Source organism: Misgurnus anguillicaudatus, chromosome 22 (assembly GCF_027580225.2).
Source record: "Misgurnus anguillicaudatus chromosome 22, ASM2758022v2, whole genome shotgun sequence".
Lineage (NCBI taxonomy): Eukaryota > Metazoa > Chordata > Actinopteri > Cypriniformes > Cobitidae > Misgurnus > Misgurnus anguillicaudatus.
In genome coordinates, this window is record NC_073358.2 from 1,484,111 (window position 1) to 1,505,407 (window position 21,297).

The 21,297-nt window shown below is 35.9% G+C and overlaps 1 protein-coding gene and 3 long non-coding RNA genes across 5 annotated transcripts in view; 3 read left to right on the forward strand and 1 right to left on the reverse strand.

Annotated features, from left to right (window-relative positions):
- The window catches only part of LOC129440778 (astrotactin-2), a 427,123-nt gene that overhangs the window by 116,337 nt on the left and 289,489 nt on the right, over positions 1 to 21,297 (forward strand). The gene's annotated exons all lie outside the window — the stretch shown is intronic.
- LOC129440781 (uncharacterized) overlaps positions 1 to 21,297 on the reverse strand; it is a 46,330-nt gene that overhangs the window by 12,992 nt on the left and 12,041 nt on the right. The window contains exon 2 of the long non-coding RNA XR_008643251.2: positions 2,918 to 3,059. This is a non-coding gene — a long non-coding RNA (uncharacterized lncRNA). The remainder of the gene's footprint in view (positions 1 to 2,917; positions 3,060 to 21,297) is intronic.
- Positions 16,348 to 19,473, forward strand: LOC129434571 (uncharacterized). The gene is made up of 5 exons (XR_012365422.1): positions 16,348 to 17,125; positions 17,832 to 17,922; positions 18,089 to 18,212; positions 18,365 to 18,430; positions 18,520 to 19,473. It is a non-coding gene; the product is annotated as an uncharacterized lncRNA (long non-coding RNA).
- LOC141358905 (uncharacterized) lies at positions 19,762 to 21,141 on the forward strand. The gene is made up of 3 exons (XR_012365423.1): positions 19,762 to 19,799; positions 20,169 to 20,285; positions 21,000 to 21,141. It is a non-coding gene; the product is annotated as an uncharacterized lncRNA (long non-coding RNA).

Here is a 21,297-nt window from a genome sequence, read left to right on the forward strand (position 1 = left end):
GACTAGTATACTTTAGTCATGCAAGACTAAAGTCATATCTACTTGAATGGGGAAAGAACATTCACACTGCAAAAAATGACTTTCTTACTTAGTATGTTTGTCTTGTTTTCATTAGAAATATCTAAAAAATCTTAAATCAAGATAAATTTTCTTGATGAGCAAAATTACTTAAGAAAATAAATCTAGTTTTTAGACAAAATCTATACAATTTAAGGGAATGTGTCCATGAAACCAAGCAAAAAAAATCTGCCAATGAGGTGAGAATTTTTTTTAAAAACAAGTTTACTTTTTTCTTAAACACTTAATTCAAGAAAAAAAAAATGTCTCACCCCATTGGCAGTTTTTTGCTTGTTTTAAGCACACATTCACTTAAATTGTATATTTTTTGTCTAAAATTAGAATTATTTTCTTAGGTCATTTTGCTCATAAAGAAAATACATGGTGCTTTTAATTTAATTTTTAGATATTTCTACTGAAAACGAGACAAAAATATGTCTAAATACTAAAAAGTTCATTTTTTGCAGTGCAAAAGAAAATCATATGATAAAATCACAATTAAATAACATATTCTAGGGCTGCAGCAACTAATTGATAAAATCAATAAAAATCAATAATAACCTTTGTTGTCAACGAGATTCATCATGAATTAGTTGGACTGTGACGTCACTTGCACCCGCACCACCGTCGGACAGCATGGACACGCGTCCGATTCATATAGCGCGAGCTGTGCCTTTATAATTAACATCCTAATGGTGCGTTCACACCAGATGCTGGAGAGGCGGAAAGTGCGAGTGATTTGCATGTTAAGTCAATGCAAATACGCAAATAAGCATCCTGTGGCGCGGTAAGCGAGTTGAAAAATCTGAACTTTTGCACCACGTTAACCAATCAGGAGCTTGCTCTAGCAGTGACGTGATTACAGAAAGCGAGCAGAGTCAGAAAAACAAAACCACAATGGAGGACAATCATCATCACTACATGAGACATCTTCGTCTTTTACAAGAATTAAAAGGATCTTGTTTGGAAGAAAGTTAGTGAGGAGTCGAACAATCTGGTAAGTTCACTCATTTTGAGCTACATGTATAAGTCCCTCCCATCACGAGAATTTATGTGTTGAATGTCTCGAATGACTAGTGACTTTCACACGCAAATGAAGTGAATAATCTCAAAATGTTGAACCGTCCAAGTACGTGCGAGTATCAAATTTTTGCTGCCTCTTCTGCATCTGGTGTGAACGCACAGTAAGACCCGAGTTTTGGTTTGTCTTTTTTTTCAGATTTCTTACAGCTATTTAGGGTTGTAAAGAACAAATAAATATAATAACCACATATTTTTCTTTGAACATGAAGCAGTGTAATTGTCCACGTTTGTGTACAACAGGTTCCAGGTACACACAATTAAGTATTATGGTGCAAAAAAAGTGATGTCCACGTATGAGGACACATCAGGTCTTCGGAGGTTAAAGTCAAGCACTCTGTTTCTTCCTACAGCGCCAGTCAATGGCTTATTTATTTGTTAATAATTAATAATGTTAATTTTCATAAAGGTCTGAAGTTGAAGATTAAAATAAGTTTATTAATCTGTGGCAAAATTGTCACATCATATGAAAAGTCGAATTAATCGAAAAATAATCGCAGATTAATCACAATGAAAATAATCGTTAGTTGCAGCCCTACATATTTCTGATCAACAATTAAACCTGACATCAACTCTACCATAACATTTGCTTCCTAAACTCAGATTGCACTAAAAACTTTTTATTTAAGGTCATTAGAGTTACTTAGCATGCACACAGGTTATCAAGCGCCTTAAGTGACTCTGTACAGAGCTCCTCCCCCAGAGAATCATCAGTCTTTATCGATTGATGATTGGTTCTTTTAACAGGAAGGCGGGACTTCTGTCACCAGAGCGGCCATATTGAGCGTTGCATTGTCCCCTATGCATAGTAAAAGGAGTGCTCAATCTTGTTATATTGAATATCTTTGGTTTAGTTAATTGATCATGTTAGGGTTAAAGATACAGTAGAGAACTTTCCATTTGATGACACAAATCAAATTATTTCTTTCCAGACTAAAGTGATTGTGTATTTCTAATTCCCTTGATCACAGCGGCAGGAGATCTTGAGACTTTTACTGTGAGAATGATTCTCGAAATCAATTAGCAAGAAATCTGTGTGATGAAGAGTTTCCATGTTGCTATTAAAGCAATCAGTAGGAAATGGATGTGTGAAATATGTGTCAAGTTTTTATCATTAATACTTTAGACATTATTACTGTTACTGTGGTACATTTATGCTATTGGTGATCGCTTGTACACTTGACACCTGTTGTATGACTTTATGGCACTTTACTGTCTTTGGTTGTCGGACTGTATTGTACTGTAAAGCTTGATTTATAGCTCTACGACCTAGGATATGCGTCAGTTTTCATCCATACTTCATACGTCGACATGCAATAGGAAGCAAATTGTGTGCGTTGTTGGATAAGCATCAGCAGTGACTGAGGTAAATAGACAGCACCTTTATTGTAGCTTGGGTTGTTAAATATATCTCCTCAATGCGACACATATTTTTTGACCTGATGGGAGGGCTTCTAGCAGACCAATCACAGTGCTTGCAGTCCGGGTAGACCCGTTGTTACATTTTTGGAGATGTGCGTATCAGTCTATGCCGTAGGGTACATCGTAGGGTTTGCGTCTATGCATAGACTATGCCATAAAATCAACACAGAAGTATTAATTGGGCTGGCGCATCGTCCAACATCAATACAAACATAGTTTAGATTTAAATGAAGCAACATTGACTCTCACACTACATCTAGAGAATTTTTAATCAATGTCGGAAGCTAGTATTCATTGCAAATCCAATTAATTCATTGAATGTTCAGTAGTTATGCTTTCTTTTGTTTGGTTAAATAACCTGTGAGATTGTCTAAGTGTTTGCTGCAGCATCAGCGGCTGGTGTAGATGTTTGAGTCTGGCAGAGTTTTTTCGTTGGCGATGGTTTGAACCACCAGACGAGAGATCAGCAGAGATGATTTTCTCTATGGTGCTCAGCAAATCTGTAGTCACAAGCAGTCAAAGACAGTAAAAATAATGAGAAATAACAAACTAGACAAACTCAAGAGGAATGAACATGCAGTCACAATAATAACTCAAGAATACTGCAGTATGATTTTATGTATCAACATGACACTAATGCGAGTAGTGGATTGTCTAGTAACCTTATTATAACCAAAAATTGAATAAGAAAGTTAGGTGTGTGTTTCTGTAAAGTACTGTTTTGTTTACTGCACATACAGTGGTGATTATTACAGTATGATATTGGTTTTGCATAACCGAGAGTTTTTAGGTTAAATAATGCATATATTTTAAACAGATCATGTAAAGCAACATAACAAATATGTAAATGTAAAATACATTATGCTGCAAATAAAGCGTAACTCATTTTAAACCCAAAACACAGTTTTAATCTTTGAAGGTTAAAGTTAAGACTTAAGGCTCTGTAGTCACATTTTATCATACAAATACCCAACATTAACCACTTTTAGCCGTCGGCTGCCCGATTTAACAATTAGGAACCGGATTGACCTCTCGTGTTACTGGCACGCGAAACGGTCCAGCAGAGTAATTACAGTCCATCTGAAAATGCCAGCGTGAAGGGCAAAGCTCAGCGACTGCAACTGCTAACCAGTTCTCCATCTCACAAACGCTTCTTTTTGAAAAAGTGTCGTGAGGTGCGAGCATACTTCACCCAGCAGTGCTAATTTACCAGTGTAATGAGCGGCCATTGATGCATGATTATCAGGCAATTATATTTGGTTACCATGCAAACAGAGAGCATCCTGGGACATCATTACACACCGAGAAAAACAGCATTACAAAAACACAACTCTTGTTTTTCAAATGGAAACTATTAGCTTAACACCGGCCCGTTCGGCCCTGATTTGCATAAATATTAAACTGATGTCATCTGCCGTGACAAATTGATATTCAATTGCATCTTCGTTCAATGTGAACGATGATGATGATGATGATTACCATCAGATGAAGTTGTTGGAGTGTGAGTACAAATTGATTTAATTGTTCATATTCATTGTGGGTGCTCTCTTAAAGAACAGAGCGGGTGGGTACGGTTTGAGATGAAACATTGATTGTTTTCCCACTTTCTCTCATTTATAAGAAGATGACAATAATTGCTCAGTTACAAGTTTTAGTCTGGTTAAAAGTTTAGGGTCACTCGAATGTTTTATTATGGCCTTTTTACAAGATATAATACAAGTCGCAGGTGTGCCTAGAATGTGTCTGTGAAGTTTCAGCTCAAAAATACCCCAGAGATGATTTATCATGTCATGTCCAAAATGTCCCTATTTGGGTCGGAGCAAAAAAACACTGTTTTAATGTCTGTACCTTTAAATGCAAATGAGCTACAGCTTCTGAATCCTTTACAGTGCTTTCAGTTGGGGAAGATCTGATTGATGCAGTCTGAGACAATAGTATCTAGTGACTGTAAGTGGGTGGGGCTTTGGCGGTGTGACCTCACATTGATAGGATTTGGTTTGATGATGATAAAAAAACAAGGAGAGGGTGGATTTCTTTATCGTAGGGTGGTTGTGTTCACATACTGACAACACATATTATGTCCAAACACCGTGTAAAAGTGGATTTTGCATAATATGTGCCCTTTAAAATTAACCTAAAGTAAATCTTTTATTAAATGACAGAAAGTAGTCAATAGGAGTCCAGAATAGATGTGAAGTCAGTTTAAAAATCATCTCCGGGTGAAAACTTAATAACAAGAGAACATTAATAAAGACATCGGGTGACTACACTGAACATTTGTCTTATGCCATAGTTTGGATTCATTTACTTTTATTTTAAAATATGTACAAACAATAATAAAGAATAAGTAAGTGACCCTAAATTTATGAATGTTTTAATCTTTAGTAGTATGCTGCATGTAGTTTCCAATGCACAGGTGATAGCCAATCAGAACAGTGGATGTTTAATGTTTTCTTTAGTCTTGTTAAGAACAAACAGCTATTTAACAGAGAGAGAGTCAAATAGTAAGAAAACATGCTCTTATATATGAAAGAAATAATTGACTCAGGTCCTTTGAATTTTTCGAAAATAATGCACACTCAAGGTGGTAATGCGGCACGAGGTGAAATTGAGTGCCATTACGCCGCAAGTGTGCGTTATTCTTGAATAATTCAAAGGACCGGAGTCAATTATTTCTCTTATACCACGGTTACCACAAACATTGCTCTGGTGGATATTTTAAGACATTTGACAGGTTAGGTATTTATCGAATCATGCTGACCCGGATAATCTGTCCTCAGATGTTTGCTTTATCTGTCACAGTAAATGTTTTTACATCTCTCTCTGTAGACATGTTCTGCATTGACTGTCACAGCTGAAACATCATAGAGAAAAAATCAGACAGGACAAGATTTCATGTATCATCTCATCAGCACATGAGCACTACATACACACATTATAAGGATATTCAATTGAAATCTCAGGATCCTTAAATGTTCTATCCAGAAAAGGATCCATTTCCCCTGTTTTAAGAATCAATACTTTTTGTTGTATGAGCGAGTGTTTCAATATTTAATATACGAGTGATTATAATAGCATTTTATTAGCTGTGTTTCCATAAAAAAATTCACTAAACTTTATCGTTATTTTTTAAATAACGTAGGACTAGAGATGGAAAGTAGCTTTATGCTAAATCTGGTGCAGCCATCTTTTTAATGTAACTGCACATTGTCCTGAATAAAAAAAGCCAAAAAAAAAATGACGTGTCCATTAACCAACTAAAGCAGAATTTTGTTGTCTTGTGACCATAATCCATGGCGACAGGTGCGTTTGACTTCATACAGCATAGCCGTACTCCCGAATCGCTCTCTTGTGGTATTATGGTACTTGTCATTGTCATGCCATCTAAAGTCGACCACACCTTTTCTGTCTTGTCCTTCAGCCAAAAATACCTAACTATACCATACCCAAACAAACCATACATACAGTAAATATTTAAAAGAAACTATTATAATATTTAAAAAACTGTAAATGGGATAAAACTGCAGTGTTTTGAAATATTTCTTTGTCAAATTGCCAAAAAAAACAACAACTCACCTGAGCATAAAAACCTTTTTTTGCAATATATCTGAGTTTATGCAAATTTGGGCGCATTTTCAATTTGGGCAATTTGAAGGGTAAGGATGAGCGGGGCAGATCTCTTACTGTCAGAAGATCTCCTGTGAATTTGTGAAACGTTTTGATGTGTTTTCAGTAAAGGGGACATTCCACAAGACGTTTTTAAGATATTTAATAAATCTTTGGTGTCCCCAGAGTTCATATGTGAAGTTTTAGCTCAAAATACCATATAGGTAATTTATTGTGGCATGTTAAAATAGGCACTTTATGGGTCTGAGCAAAAATACACCGTTTTTGTGTGTATCTCTTTAAATCCAAATGAGCTGCTCAGGTGGGCAGAGTCTCAAGCGCTCGCGCTGTAAACAAGACACTTCTTTCGTGAGAGAATCTTCCTCGATGCTCTTAGTAAGCGATGTTCAGCATTATATATTTGAACAAGTTAAAAAAAATCAATAATCTGTTTTATGCATACTAAATACATGTTTATCAGCAGATGGGGAACATTGTAGAATAAAAATAAAGACTTTAAGGTCTTTAACCCTCAAGAGTTCCTTTAAAAAACTTCCTTAAGTGTTCCTAAGGCCACAAAATGTCACCTTCCCAAAAACTGCTCTAAAAATATCATATGTCAATATTTTTTTTCATTTTAACGATGCAGTCTTTTAGAACTACTTCTGCCTGAAACATACATATCAAATATTAATATAATTTGTGAAAATTTTAACCCTTTATATGCCTGTTTGTTTCCATTAGCCCATGTTTTTTTAACAGAAAAAACAAAAAAACTAAATATTTTCCAAAAAACACATTTGAACCACCATGTGATTATTATTATTATTACATCCTGAGATGGGTCAAAGATGGGTAGCAACATTCATTTTCATGCATTGTTATTTTTTGAACAGGGTCAGATTTTATAAAAAACTTCCTTAAGTGTTCCTAAGGCCACAAAATGACACCTTCCTAAAAATTGCTCTAAAAATATCATACGTCAATATTTTTTTCCACTTTAAATGATTCAGTCTTTTAGAACTACTTCTGCCTGAAACATACATATGAAATATTAATTAAATTTGTAGAAATTTTAACCCTTTACATGCCAGTTTGTTTAAATTAACCCATGTTTTTTTAACAGAAAAAAACAAAAATCTAAATATTTTCCCCAAAAAAAACATTTGAACTACCAATTTATTATAATTATTATTAGACCCTAGGATGGGTAAAAGATTGGTAGCAACATTGATTCTGATGCATTGTTATTTTTTGAACAGGGTCAGATTTTATACAAAACTCACACTTCCTAAGGCCAAAATGATCCTAAGGCCAAAATGACACCTTCCCAAAAACTGCTCTAAAAATATCACACATCAATAATTTTTTCCACTTTAAACTATTAAATCTTTTAACACTACTTCTTCCTGAAACATACATGTCAAATATTAATTACATTTGTGGAAATTTTAACCCTTTAATTGCCAATATGTTAACATTAATCGAACCACAGTGTTCGGCTGATGTCGTGAAAACTTTTGTGGGACATCGTAGCCCGGATAGGGACCTTTCCTGATTTCTCACTCCAGAGACTGAGGGCTGATTCATTTTTATCTGTAAACACCGGTCAGAATGAGCAGCCCCACACAAGCCTGCAGTTTCTCTGTCTCAAGATCTCTACAGTCTGTGACTGTCTCCCATGTAGGTTTGTCATGGCCCCAATATGCTGCAGGATTTCATGCATCAGCATCAATGAAAAGCTTGAAGTCAGGGCACTGATTCGGGCAGTGGCATAGTGTGTGAGCACTGGGATCAAATCTCTGGCGGCTGGGAAGTAGCGGAGCGTCTCCATGTTTGTGGGAGACCAGAAGATTTTTCAATTTTTGACGTCCATCCTGCCGCCACTTCATCCATCTCCTCTCCGCTCTCACCTTCTGACAAGTCTTCTGAAGATCCTTCTAATGAATTAGACTTCAGCTGGTCTACTTCTACCTCTGAGGCCTCCGTGTCGAGCTCAGAATCCTCGGAGGAAGATGAGGAGTCATCCTCGCTCTTGAAGTGCATGATTATTTCAGGAGCCTTATGTGTGCTGTAATGCCTTGCCATTTTTACTACTTCTGCTATATTGTTCATACTTATAGCAGTGTACTTGCATAAACAACATGAGCGAGAACCAAAATTAACATTGATTTTGTTTCGGTTCTTGCCTCTCATCGTTTTTATTACTGAATTAGTTTATAATGCAGAATGTGCCCTTCAAAGAGAGAAGAATTTGGATATGTTGAATATGCCCCCCTGCCCCACTCAACACCGACTCCACCCCGACATCGTCACCACCCCCTTACCACTCAGACACACTTTTTTTACACACACACCAATTTTCAACATTAAAGGTTTATCTTTTCAGCAGCTATGCGGTCCGCAGAAAACAGCAAAAATTTTGACATTTTGATGAATGCATGAAATGGTAAAAAGTAGCGCCACCTGGTGGACAAGTATAAAAATTAAAACTTCAAGGCCAGTAGTTCAAAATGATATATTGACATTAAGGTATGTATTAGTTTATGTTAAGATAAATGGGGGGTCAAAAATGGTAGTTATAATGGTTTTCAATGGGGCATTTTTTGTCCTTAGGAACACATTAGTCGGTTTTTGCGTAGCTTAGCCATTTTAAGCTAATTTAAAAAACTGAAACCAAAATTCTAAAATGTATCAAAAATGATTAACCTTTGGCAAGTTTGAGCAATATTCAATCATCACAGTCAAGATGGTTTAAAAATCAAAATCAAAATGGCACAAAATGTCCCTAGGAACTCTTAAGGGTTAAACAGGCACAATGATTTTCAGCATATTACAATAAAATACACGTCCACAAACACTCAGAAGTTTACTTTTTGACCAAACCACTCGAGCACATTTAAATGATCTGTAATAAAACAACACGTTTAATGCTTAAACTTTAGAGAAACAGATCAAAAGACATGTTTAAGTTTATTGTGTACACATATTGAACACATTCACGTTTCTGTCAGTCTCTTACTGTCTATCTTGTAACTCCTCGTATTCATTTGAAACTTGAGAGAAACATTAAACAACATATTTATGTTTATTGTGTATGATAGTGAATACACGTTGTTCTCTCACTCTGTCTCGTGCAGTGCATTAATCCTCGTGTTCATTCATATAAACTTCAGAGAAACATATTAAACAACATACTTGTATTGATGAAAGTGAACCGTCCCGTTGCTCTCTCTCTCTCTCATTCGTTCGCTCACTCACTCACTCACTCGCTCTCCCTCTTGCACTAAGGTAATTAATCCTCATCTTCAACCTTTAGAAAGATCATTAAAACTACAAGTTATAAGATTGTAGGCTCCTGTTTGTGTTTAAGGGAATACAAACGCATCGTGCTGTCAGTCATTCTTTCTTTCTGACTCTCGCACTCGTGAGGCCGCTTCATGGTTGGATAGCGCAGATGAAGGGGCGGTATCATTATAATAAGATCCCCTTAATACGTCATGGGGGGAGCGAAATCCGAATGACCTATATGTTCACATGCTTGCAGAAAGAGCCTTACCAAAACAAATTTACATGGTTGCTATTTTTCATGTTTTCTGGGTTGGTAGAAGCACTGGGGACCCGATTATTGCACTTAAACATGGTTTAAAAAACACGAAAAAAAGGCTTATTTTCATGGAATGTCCCCTTTAAGTGTTCATTTATAGCAGAGATGCTTGTGTTGATTGTGTAAAAAAATGATTAATCTATAACCCAAATATTTTTTGAAAGATAAAGCCAAAAGTTTGTGCTCCACTCCCTCCTAATAGAAATGCAGCTATATTAAATGAGATATGTTATACGGTTTAAAGGAATCTTTCTCCTGTCAGTGGGAAAGTTTGTGAATTGAAATCTTATTTTTATAAATCTGTTTGACTGTGTGACTATACCACCGTATTTATGTCAGGTATAGGTGACAGTATATTTAGTGATTTACTAGATGAGAAAAGTGATATGTGCATCTGAAATTTCACTTACTTTACCTTGAATTACTTGAGATAAAAGATGAACCGGTGCCTCTTTACTTTAAATCTCATATGTTTGATTGTAAATTATAAATGATTATTAAGTCAGCAACAGAATAACAAAAGTGAAATCCAAATAGTTTTCTTCACTATTCACTACTACAGATTAAAAATGATGGATGTGCTGGCATTAGATTTGAACAAACACAGATATCACAGATTGCCATCTTGTCAGAAACTTCCCAAAGTACAGCAGTGTTCCCTTATAATTCTTGTAGAAAGCATTTAGTGTCTCTGTCTCTCTCACTTTGTCTTGGTTTTGTTCCTCAATTGTCCAGTGTGTGTAAGGAGGTCACATCTGTCGGACTGATGTCCGAGAATCTGGGCTGTTCGTAACTCTTCACTAATACTCGACTATAAGTCAAAGAGACGGCCAGATCTCTCACCCAATCTGCCCTCGGCGTGCCGTCTCATCCGCAGACAGACACATAGAGAGAGAGCGACATGAGGACATTTTGTGCTCCGTGTGTGTTCAAATGGATCGAGATGTGATCTTTACTCTGTTTTCTTAGACTGAATGTAATCGGGTCAAAAGAATGAGCTAGAAACCAAACCATTCGTTCAGTCTAAGCGGACTCGCTCACGTGGAGTCGAGGTTTAATTTAAAATTGAATTTGAATTTCATATCAGGTCAGATATAGAGGAGAAAAGTAATTGATATCTGTTCAGATCGCCCTTTAGTGATCTTCATACATAGTCTGCATTTAAAACATCTTAGACTTCTTTTGATCCTGGTAATAGCATGCTGTCTTCCAAGAAAGCTTATTTTGATTCAAATCTAAGGGTGCATTGCAGTATCACTTATTATATTTAATGCAAAGTATACAGTTTACACCTAAACGCCAGGCCTTTAAGCCTTTCTTACCACTGAACAAGCTCTTGACTATTATGGGATTTTTTCTTTCCAAACACCTATTGCTCGAAGGCCATAATCGAACAAAACTGTGGTGGGTATTGCTAAGGGTCTAACCTCTCTCTCTCTTCAAATGCATCACCGTTAGAGTCAATTTCTGGCTTTGAACATGGAAAAACGCCAATATGCCCAAATGAATTTTGTCTCCTGAGAGAAGGACAAATAGAGGGAAAACAGGAGGGTGTCAGGACTGGAGTGGGAGGAGACAGCTGGCACGGCACATGGCACTTAAACATCACACCGCGCACAGAGACCGATGCACGCTGCGCTCGGTGCGGGAGTCCACTCTGACTCTAATAAGCCCGCTTGCATGTAAGAGACGCCCAGAGTTCCCTGCGGGTAACAGAGCATCTATCTTCACACATCCCCGTACCCCAGGACTCCCAGACAGAACAGATGCCAGAGAGTCTGCGTGTAACATCCAATCCCTAAACCCACAGCAATGCTTTCTATAATAGACCTATAATTGAACCTCATAGATGATGAACTGTCTGGCCAAGTTGATGTTTACTTGGTTATTCAGTTGTACACCCAGCCTTACCAGCTGACAAGTACAGTATATATAAGGAGATAACTGATTGAAGTGCACTACATACAGTACACAAATACAGTACAGTAGCCCTGCTCACAGCCCTGGTCCATTTAAAGGACACCTATTATGCAAAATGCGCAACCCACTCCTTTTTTAATCCCCATTAAACCAGAGCAGTCATGTTGTTTTGATTCTCTTGTTAATGTGATGTCACACTGATAAAGCCCCACCCACAGCCACTGACTGACTGGTTAACTGTACCCAAAAGCTTTTCTAAATGTGTTTGCTAGCATGCTGTAGCACTAATGTGGCTAAAGACACTATTATCCCAGACTGTATTGACAAGAATCAGATCTATTTTAACTGAAAGCAGTAGCATTATAGCAGATGTACATTATTTTCAATTATACCACGGGTCTGTTGAATGCTGCATTTTGATTGGCTGAGAAATGTTCTATGGGTGTTGATTATTTTTCTGTAAACCGCACACCTAACTTTTCAAATGTCTTAAAAATAGGCACTAGAGCAATGTTTGTGGTAACCGTGGTATAAGCGGAATAATTGACTCCGGTCCCTTGAATTATTTGAAAACAATGCACACCTGTGGCGTAACGGCACTCCGCTTCGCGTCGTGCCGCATTACCACCTTGGTGTGCATTATTTTCTTATAACTCAATGGCCTGTCGTCAACTATTCCTTACATAATTTATAGGACCGGAGTCAATTATTCCGCTTATACCACAGTTACCACAGAATTTTTTGAATAACTCTGGTGGTTATTTTTGAGACATTTGACAGGTCAGTTTTACAGTTTTCATTTGACAAAAAAAATAATGCATACTTGTGGAAAAAAATTTCAACCAATCAAAATAAAGCATTCAACAGCCCCATGGTATAATGCAAATACAATTGATTGTTTATGTTATTGTTTATGAAACTCATACAGGTTTAAAACAACATGAGATTAAAGACCGAATTAACATTTTGGGATTGAGATTTACATGTTTTTAACTAATGTACAGTAAATACCAAGGATGCAACGGTTCAAATTACTCACAGTTCGGTATGTGTTACGTTTTTTTTGTGTGTGTGTGTGTGTGTGTCACGGTTTGGTACATTTCGGTGTGTGTGTGTGTGTGTGTGTTTACAGGGACAAAAAGGCTACTGTCAAATTTAAAGAAAATAAAATGATTTATTGGGTAACAAACACCTAACACTTTGGTCACAACAGGCTCCTTTACAAAAATAAAACCTACGCAGTTTTTAACCTTTGGCAAAATTAACATTTTCACTTTAGAGTACTTGCATTATTATACTACACTGCAAAAAATGATTTTCAAAACAAAAAAAATCGTAGTTTTACCGAAAAAAAGACAAAAATACTATCTAAAAATTCTTAAATTAAGATTCTTATTCTTGATGAGCAAAACGACCCAAGAACATAAGTCTTGTTTTAGACCAAAAAAAAAATCAAATTTAAGTGATTTTCTTGAATTTTTCTTGATTTTTTCTTGATTTTTTCTTGAAATTTTGTTTTTAAGAAAAAATGTTCAAGATTTTTTTTGCTTACCCCGTTGACAGATTTTTTTGCTTGTTTAATGCACAAAATCACTTAATTTTGTTATTTTTGGTCTAAAAACTAGACTTATTTTCTTAGGTCGTTTGCTCATCAAGAACATGCATCTTGAATTTGTTGATATTTCTACTGAAAACAAGACAAAATACTTAGTAAGAAAGTAATTTTTTACAGTGTAATGATGGCGCAATAAGCGACTCGTCATATTAGATGTATTGCCTTGAGCATACGACACTCACGGAAAGCAAATTTTAGTTTTGTCCACGTTTTCTTGAGCATCGCTGCTGCAGTAGACTTAAATGAAGCTGACAGTGCCTCTATTAGCTTTTGAAGAGTTTCGTTGCAAAACGAGATAACCACCGTTTTTTTAATTGTTCAGAAATCTCGTTTTTTGGTTGTGCATTCCAATTAATTTCAATGCAACTGCAGTTGGTTTCTTTTGATTTAAACCTTCATAACTTAAAAAATACAGCTAAGTAGCACCATAAAACAAAATAATAACATGATAACATAATAATAAACATGTTTTGACAAAAATGTTAAAAAATGGATTTATCTCGTTTTGCAACGAAACTCTTCTTTTCTCCTTCGCTTGCCACACTAAACGGTCCGCAACACACACACACACACAAACACACGTGAGGAGTAACTGTGAGGTTGGCAACAGATTTGCGTACTACAAATTAATTGGACAGGTACTCTCACGTAAACACACACAGAGCGTATCCAGAACCATACAGTAGCGGTTTTATACATTGTTTTTTCACCAAACTATATTAGAAACGCATGGTCGAATCAAACATGGTGCACGTGCATGCCAAACATTGGGAGGATAATGGGACGGTTGCGCCTAAATACTAATGGTAACAAATGGATCTTTATTGTAAAGCATTACCAACTTTTACTTAAATCTTTTGCTGTCTCTCAGGATTTTTCTCCCGAGAAGACTCACAAGTCTCACGCATTTCTGCTAGGTTTACAAAAGATCTCGGCAGTTTCACAAACTGAGCTTACACTGTAAAAAATTACCGTAAATTTACGGCCTAATTTTACGGTACTGAACTGTTTTATAAAATTACAGTGTCTTGCCGTAAATGGTTGCATGAGCAGTGGGCGTGGGGGGAGGAACTGCACTGAAATTACTGAGTGGTATGTGTTGGCCACTTATTAATATGCATTTTCTGTCTGGACTTGTATTATAAAGACTGAATACTTTTGAAACGTCATCAGTAGATGGCCAAGTACTGTTCCAATTCAAAGTTAACATCTAGCAAAGAACAGTTAAAATCTTAGATGTGTTCCTACATCACCTTTAACCGAGGACACTTAACATGGTTTTAATACAGTAAACGTCTGTTTTGGACTGCATAACTATTTTAATATAACCATATATAATGTCCATAAAAGGGTCTGTTCATTCAATAATCCGGGCAAAATCTGCATGAACGTATACGTAGAATAATATTGAGGACACTGCATGATAATGAAACCTTTAGTTTAAGTCGATTAATATTTCTGTTTTTATTAAATAAATATTCTATGTTAAATGGGCTCTAAACAGGCAATTTCGGTCCCGGACGCAGCACTGGAAGAAGCACTTTACTTTCATCTTTTATATCTTTATTTACTTTTATTATGTTATTATTGGCGGAGGCGCGTAAGGCGCGTGTCCGTCCCTCGAATGCTTTGGGATCACGTGATTATTCAAACGGGAGACGCGCGATCTGGATTAACCGCTATTCTCCTCAGTTGGCTGTCTGAACGAGGGGTCAGACGAGTGTTTCTGTGGTATTATGAGGTAAGTTTCTTTACATTTGTGGTTACTTTATTGAAATTAGTTCACAGTGATGTTTATTCAGTTGTCTGTATATTTCGATATGACTAATATATGATAAACCGTTGACCGTTGGTTCGTGTCGCTCGAGCGCTGTGAGCTGAGCTCGGCGCAGCTGTGAGCTAATCTTTTATTTGTCTTTATATCGTTTATAAAAATGTGTTATGAATGTTCTTAAAAGTATTTAACATAGTTTAGTTAATTATAACGCAAGTTTTCTCCAAGAATTGCAACATGGGCTTGGTTCAGCTCCCGCATAGATTGACTGAGCTCGTGAGCTAACGTTAGTTGAGATCTTTTAACTTATTAGTCTTTATATCTTTTATAAAAATGTGTTGTGCTTGTTGTTAAATGTATTTGACACTGTTTAGTTAATTAAAACGCAGGTTAACTACAAGTATTGCAATATGGGATTTGTTCAACAGGTCCCTCTTATGAAAAACAACGTTAAAGTTTTACAGTGAACTTAAACGAGCTAAAGGCCATTCTGAATTAATAACTGTTGTATATTTATGGTTACTTCTTTCAGATCCCTTTCTTGGTGTGTCTTGATGTATTATAATGGCTAAAGAGTAAGTATTACTTTGTTTATATTTGCACAGCCACCAGAATCAAACACAAGTCAAGTGCTCAAAAGTGAAATAGCATGTTGGTCTTTATGATGCAATGGATAAATGAAATCGCAATAACTAATGAAATAGTCAGACCTCACTTTGACTTGATGTACAGTTTGAGCGAAGTCAGAACACAGCTTATTCACATAAATCAAATCACTTTCAAACTTAAAGGGATAGTTCACCCAAAAATAAACATTATGTTATCATTTACTCAGACTCATGTTGTTCAAAACCTGTATGAGTTTCTTTACTCTGTTGAACACAAAAGAAGATGATTTGATAAATGATGAAACGCACAGTAGATTGTACCCATTAACTTCTATGGTAGGAATAAATACTATGGAAGTCAATAGGTACAGTCTACTGTGTGCTTACCATCATTTATCAAAATATCATTTTTATGTTCAACAAAATAAAGAAACTCAAACAGGCTTTGAGGCCGTGTAAATGATAACAAAATGTTTATTTTTTGGATAAGCTATCTCTTTAAGTTTGAAAGTAGGAGTACATTTCATATATTCTCAGTACTCTACTAAAATGGCATTTTGAGAAGCTTGATAAATATGGACCTAGGGGTTTAACTTGATATTAACTTCAGTTTTTACCTTTCCTAACAGTATGTCTGCAAATGCCGGTTCCATGTCACATGCACTCTTAAAATTGATGTGTTAAAATTTTACACAAAATATGTGTAAAAGGATTCCAACACATTTTTGTGTTAGAACTGACACATAATGTGTAAATATTATGCTTAACTGCTTACACAATGAATGTGTAAAACATGTTTACCAGTAATTTAATGATGATTTATATTTAAACGAAGTAACAAAATAAAATATATCTACTGTTAACCAAAATATATCTACTGTTAACCACTACTACCACATAACAGCCAGCGGGGATTTTCATAAGGACTTGCCGAGATCAAGCTGCGTTGGGCGTTGTACATTAGCGCTGAGTATCCGGTGGTTGTCTGGATCAGAACTCCGAAAGAGTCGGAGCAGATTTTTTAATAAACGCTATCTTTATAAACCGACCGCACATTTGATCTTTTTATACATACATTCTCGCCTAAATAGCTTTTGAATATACATTTTGTGACACAATAAGAGTAATATTTCAAACATTATGCAGGCGTTCTCTTCCATTGGTGGCTGTTGGAAGTTCACACGAGTCAGCTGATGACGTTTCACTTGGACAGACAACCACGCATTGTTGTATATTTTTTTGCGTGTGTTATTATTATTTTATTATTATGAAATTCGTGAACATTATTATTGAGCCTTGGCAGTCTATTTTGTATTTGTTTTATTGAGGAGAAAAAAAACAGACAAGAACGCATATTGTGTTGCGCCTGCGCTGTGACGTTCTTTTTTCAACCGCATTTCCAGTCGAGAGGTCAAGAATGCTCCTGTCTGCATCAGGTAAGAATTTAAATAAAAAATTACCGTTATAATATGATATCTATTTTTCATTTAGTGTAATAAACTTTAGCATTAATTGTGCAGGAGACTGTTCATTTAAACTTTATTGTGGTAACGTTAAATGCTCGCTCGTTTTGCAAAGTTACGTTTGGAGATTCATGTTAACAGTCATTGTTTAATGAAAGGCACATTGGACTACGGGTTAGTATGTGTGACACTTGCAGCACTTTAACGTAAATCTTTAACACCGTGTCCTAAATAGACGTGACACGCGGTAACGGGTTTCTTTTCAGTTTATGTCCTGACGTTAATAGGACGGGATATTATAAATTATGCCTTTCGATTATCGCGACGCCTCGTCGCGTTTGGTTAAGCACATGGTGGAACAGTATGCACGTCACTGTACCTACTGTACACCTGTGAGCGGCATGACGAGACAAAAGACGGTAAAACTCATTATTATTCGGTGATGCTGTAACATACTGGATGCACCAGCACATTTTATAATAATGGTTTTTATTTTCGTGTCGCGCCCTCGCGTTCAACATAACGTAGTGGTCTAAATGTAAGGAGTCAAACTTTAAAGAACCTTTCACTGCTTGCAGTAAGGCTGAAGTGCTAGGTAGTGAATAAAATGGGTGTAGTCTTGTGCTACTAGATGTAAATCACAATTCTTGTGTCAATGTTTGTTTGTAATCTTTTTCAGCTATCCATCTGAAAAAGAAAAGCTGGCACTCGCAAAGGAGATTGTGTTGTTGGATTATGGTCTCATTTGGTCAAAATGAGGGACATGTACTGTAAGGATGCTTTGTTTTACATACTTCATTAATGTGTATGAAATTACTTACTTGACAATGTGTATAAAAACTGTACTTGACTCTAACTTAGTGCTATTTTTGTATTGATCATGATAGGAGCATTTTTCTTTATTTTTTCTCTTTTTTTTGATGGGCCATCACACAGTGGATTTATAAAAATGAGACTACAGAACATCAGACGGAAGCTTCAATGGAGTTGACGTGAGAGGACATCATCAATAAAGAATGCCATTGACCAAACCTTCAGTCATCAACGGAGATGGATACAGGTAATGACAAAATCACCAACTGTTGGTGAAATCTTTAAGGAATATCCCCAATGTCTGGACATGCCAGTCTTTGTAATATACTTAACTGCAGATAACTTAAACAAAGTGTTTCATCATTTCAATATTAATATTTCTTATTAAATTTACTGAAGGTGGACATCAAGTTTTCCAGACTTACCGATAGGAAAGAAGTCTCAGACCTGTGGGACTTGGTGGCGGTAAGCTTTGTGACTAAAAACTTTATATAAAATAAGTAATTTTCATGCAACAACATTTTCTAATGATGTATATTGTTTCATTTCTGTAGGCTGGTTCCAGCGTGACCTCTTTGCTTACTAAATGATGAAAAGGTGTCTAAAATCAGCTCAGCCACAGTTGGTTTCCAGCGGTTCTTCAGGACATAGAGGCCACTATGTAATTGTCGCAATGAATGATTCTCTTGCCTTTCCACTTGATGTTTACAATCTGACCTGTGCGGTAGAAAGACTTTTCAAATTTACTAGCTAAGTAACCTTAAGTATCCCTGCCAACTGTCTTCAGGTTTTTTTTGGTATGAATATGATCTACCCTTGTCCCAGTCCTCTTGCAAACGATCCAAACCAATGGAGTTTCAAAATGGACCGAAAATTGCAGTCTGTTTTAACCAATGCATGCACTGTGTGGCGGTTTCCCGGACAGGGATTAGACTAGTCCTAGACTAAAACATTTTTAAGAGCTGTCCAAACCGAAAACAACTTGTACTGACATATCTTAAAATACATCAGTGCCCTTTGTTTTGCCTCAAAATGCACACAGGTAATGTTTTTAGTAAGGCATGTTTGTTAAAACCAGATATATTTCCTAATTAATCTAAGGCCTAGTCCTGGATTAAGATAATCCCTGTCCGGGAAACCGCCCCTAAATATTTTTTGATGGAAATTTCTTTGAATACACTTGTCAAGTTCATTTGAAGTATTTTTCTTAATGTAAAATAACGTGTTAATGTTTCAGGACAAGGTAAGAATTTTTGATAACTTGTATGTTGAAAACGATTTCAGACATTGTTTCAACATGTTTAACACATGTGCTTTTAAATTCAATTAATTGTTTTATAAATGGTGTTTTTTTATGTATGAATGTAATGTATGTTTGAAGTGATTATACTTGCACTTAAATTTATTTAAATTAGCATACATCTTGCAACATACAGTACTAGCATATTTTCATGCTAGCATTAATTGTCAAATATTTATTATTATACAAATAAATGTTGTGAACAATATTTAATAGTTGTCTGCTTGATTTCATTATTTAAAGTTTACAAATCGTATGTTTTTTTTTCTCTTTTATATTAAAACTAAACAATTACTGGGTAACACACAGTTGTGTTAAATTAATAGAAAGTTACACATTAATGTGTTTACTGAAGCGACACATTTTTTGTGTTGCATTTTATAACACATATTCTGTGTTAAATTTAACTCAACATGTGTTGTCCCTGCGCACACTCAGAACATGTGTAAAAAATAACACATGTTGTGTTGTTTTTAACACATTTGTTTTAAGAGTGTGGCTTATTCAAGACTAGATCCACAAAAAACTCTGCAGGTGAGTCGTCGTCATCATGAGAAATGTGTTTGCTCACTGCAATGTTTAATAGCAGGTTGCAAAACAACTTCATAGGTGCATACCACCACCTACTGTATCAGGAGCCCCATATAGTCTATATGTGCCCTCATGCTGTGCACCCGATACAGTAGGTGGCAACCCGCTTTTAAACATTAGATGAATAAGAAGGTAATGCGAATGCGCGTATTGCTCTGGGGATAGTGTTGTATTAAAGGTTAAAAAAATTATATAAATACTGTTCGGTTTTCCACACAAACCAATTGTTTCATGTCTTAGTATATTAAAGTGTTGTCATGAGCCACATGGTTTAATTTGGATTTGTCTGTGCATGTTTTTTATTTCTATCAGATTTTGTTACCATCAACTTGCATTATACAACTGACAGACTGAAACGGTTGGGCCCAAAAATCTACATTTGTGTTCCACTGGAGAAACAAAGTCACCTACATCTTGGATGGCCTGGGGGTAAGCTGATAAACTTCAAAAATAATTTTAAGATGAACTATGGCTTTAACTTCAAGCCGATGCTAGAGTTATTTAAGAAAATGTCCAGGGATCAGGGAACATTTTCTGACTTTTAACCCCAAAAAAGTGCATTCATGCTTCACAGAGGTAATCCATACAGCTCCAATAGGTTAATAAAGGTCTTCTGCGGGTAATGGTTGTGATTGTGTAAGAAAAATATTTCAAACTTTATAAATTGTAATAACTAGGTTCCGGTAACGGCACAATCTTGGACACACATGATTCACACGAGTTTTAACGTAGTGAGCACTCATTGACATGGGTATGTTGTGCAGCTACTCTTGAGTCCAAGATGGTGTCATTATCAGAATCACTTAGAGTGTACTCACTTTTGTGCTCATGAAGGAATATATTTTGAGTAATGTTTGTATACAAACCGTTCATGAGCCCCACTCACTTCCATAGTAGGAAACAAGAGTACTATGGAAGTGAATGGGGCTCATGAACGGTTTGTCTACAAACATTTCTCAAAATATCTTCCTTTGTATTCCTCAGAACAGAAATATTTAATCAGGTTTGTAACAACATGAGCGTGAGTAAATGATGAGAGAATTTTCCTTTTTGGGGGAACCCTCAACACACTATTACTGCCACGTGTAGTATTAAATTTACTTTTAACACACTGCTTACAAAGTTTTTTTGTTTATCTTTCAGACTACCTGACCTGTTCCTGTTAAGAGCTAGTCACTCTTTGTGGAATGTTCCTGGCCCATTTTTTTCCAAGTTTTTACAAAAGTTTTTTCAATGACCTCAAAATTGATGTGTAAAAATAATAATAAACTTGAATTTGTTTAAATATGTCTATAGACTGGGTTATTTTTGCACAAACCTATTTGGTAATTTTATGGTTCCTCATCTTATCTTTGCCATTCTATTATTTAATTACAAAGCAGCACTTTAGAATACGGTAATTAAACAGTAGGATTACAGTATGCAGCTGGAAACCCTGCTG